General features: G+C 42.0%; 1 pseudogene; it reads left to right on the top strand.

Moving 5' to 3' along the window:
• Positions 1–1,774: 1,774 nt before the first annotated feature.
• On the top strand, positions 1,775–2,485 carry LOC110330347 (annotated as a pseudogene).
• Positions 2,486–2,906: the final 421 nt, after the last annotated feature.

Raw genomic sequence — 2,906 nt, 5'->3', positions numbered from 1 at the left:
AGGCTGGGATACGGAGCCGAGACTGGCTTGCTCCTCATGGCTGGTTCAGTCTGCTTTCTTATAGTACCCAGGACCACTGGCCAGGAGTGGTACCACCACCATTGGTATTGAAACTTCCGATACCAATAATTAAGAAAATATCCTACTGGCTTGCTCATAGGACAATACTATAGACAATATTATGGATATTTCCCTGATTAAGATTCTTTCTGGCTAGATGATACCTTGTATCAAGTGGATACAAAAAGATATCTTTTTGGTATGTTCTGTAGTATGAAAACCACCATCATTTGAAGAGAAAATAAAGGAATATACAATTGAAAATATAGAGAAAACATAACAGAAGGGTCAACAGCTACTTCATACAACTGTCTTGAACTTTGTATTCTGTATGTTTTTATTTAATGTGTATGTTCTTTCCTGCAAGGTGCCCTTGTGTCCCCACATGCATTGCCATATCTATTCTTTCACGTGCATTATAGCGACGAAACTCAGGTCTTCAGGTGTGGTGGCAAGAGATCCACTGAGTCATCTCACAAGCCCTAATTTTTTTTTAACTTTCTATATTTTTGTAATGTTGTAAGTTTTACTGTTTTGCCTTTGTTTGTTTGTTTGTAATTCGTGCTGACTTTTTTTCTTGTTTGGAACAAATGTCTACTTTGCTTCCCAATTTTGTATATGTAATCTTACTTTTCTTAAGAAAGCAAAAACTTATCTTAAAAAAAAAATCTTTCCAAGGGATGCTTTCTTCATCTGTCTCACAGACTAACACATTACTTACTGTGAGATTGTGAAGTGTGTGTTTGTGTGTGTGTGTGTGTGTGTGTGTGTGTGTGTGTATTTCAGAGTTATGGTTTTCCTTGGAGAATTTGTTCAGCTTCTAGGAGCTGGTGATTATAGCGTAGAAAGAATGGGCTGCCTCACAGTTTGTTTTCGGGATCCAGTGAGGTCAAATGACATGTGGAAGGATGCTGTAAATGACCAGCTGCTTGTCAGCTGCCAGCTTGCCATACTTATTCTGACAACGATAGGCCCTCCGTTCCATTCTCTCCTCACTAGTAAGGCATCTTTGGACCTACTTATCTTTGCCAGCAACATTGGGAAATATATGAAACTTGCAGAATCCCCGTAGACTCCCCACTGGGCGAACACTCTTTTATCACAGAATTATAGCTCTTTCATTGCGAATATCAAATACCAATGTCAAATGCTGCCTTTGAAGAACTACAGGCCACTATGAAGACCATTCCTGGTGAACGTTTCCTTTCACTAACTTATGTTTATTATTTTCACATTTATATTTCTATGAATCACTTATTTCATAGCCATAAATTATGAGGACCTTACTTTTTACTTTTTAGTTGATGCCATTTTGTGTTTTAGTGGAGTGCTATGAATAAGAAGTACAGCATATAGCTACGTCTTAATCGTCTTGATCCATCACATGCACTGTGAGGGTGCATCAGGTCAAACAGCAATGGAAGCACCAGCAAATGTGAAGAAGTTGTAAGGATCATACAATTTTAATGATATGAATTACAAAAGTATGCTTATGTCATATTTCTAGTCTATGGTTTTTCTTATCCTTTCATACCTTGTAGTTTAAATAGTGTTAAATGATCTTGGGGGGGGTAAAAAAAGATTTGTAGCCTCTCATGGCGCCAGTAGTGACCTGGACAGAGCACATGGGTGACTTATCTGTGAGCCTGGTGAGGCGTATCCCTCCAGGCTCTGCACTCTGATGCAGTGTGGGTGCTGAGCCTGTCTGGCCTCTATGACAGTGAATCATTTCTTGGGCCACAGAGTACTCCCAAGTTCCTGAAACCAAGCATTCACTGCCTCCTGGCAATGGTACCTGAATCCCTATATCAAACATGTTTTAAGTGAAGACATAGTGTACCTGAGGTGACCCTTGACCAGAAACCTCTGTCCCAGAGACTTCTGACCAAGACCAAAATGACTAATGATGCCATGTTGGGCAGAGTGACTGTCAGCATTGCTCACTTGGACCACATCCTGGAAGAACCCATTGAGGACCCACAGACTTACACCATGACCAGCTTTACCTGGAACAGCAATCACACTCCACCCCACTGGTGGTTGTGGAGAAACACTGCATTTACTGTGAGACCTCTAATGACAGCTGTTGGACTGAAATCCCTTGGCAAGCCTGGGTCTCCTCTAGTTTATTTGATGTCTCCAGAGGCGCCCAGGAATTTGGTCTTGCCTGCTTCAGAAGCAATGTGACCAAGACATTGAAGGGCTTTGAGTACATCTTGGCCAAACTACAGGATGAGGCCCCTTCTAAAACTCGGTAGAGACATCAATAGAGACCAAAGAGACAGCAAAGGAGACTGTGCTGGCAGCTACAGAGAAGGACAAGGATCTGTCCCATGAGGCCACCGCCACATGACAGCAGCAGAAGATCCTGGAGCCAGCAAGCAGCGTGGCTCAGTCTTCCCTCCCTTCTCCACACTGTACTTGATTATTAAAAACCAATTCCGAGCTCTGTCTGTGGTCTGTGTGGTGGGTTAGGGTGGGTGTCCAGTTCACTTTCTGCAGTACACCAAGCTCAATGTCCACTGAGCCAGCCTTCCTATTCTCCTATTGGGCAGAGGCACAGTGACTTTCCCAAGGTCACAAGAAGTGCATAGGTAAAGTGACAATACACCATAACCTGTACACTCCACTAGGATGGGGTTCCTTGTGTTATTCTCTGATGTGCTCCAAGCGCCATGACTAGTACTTAGCATATAACTAATCAATAAGCATTTGATTTTATTGACCCCTCCCCCCAAAAAAGATTCTTCCAAAATCATGATCTTTTTCTTTCTTACCCAGTAGGAGGCTTTTTTTCCTCTTAGATTTAAAAACATTTCTTCCTGTACACAGCTGTATCTCACATA

This window comes from Mus pahari, chromosome 13 (assembly GCF_900095145.1).
Source record: "Mus pahari chromosome 13, PAHARI_EIJ_v1.1, whole genome shotgun sequence".
In the NCBI taxonomy this organism is placed as follows: Eukaryota; Metazoa; Chordata; class Mammalia; order Rodentia; family Muridae; genus Mus; species Mus pahari.
The sequence above is the reverse complement of the archived record's forward strand: the minus strand, read 5'-3'. Positions and strand labels throughout refer to the sequence as shown.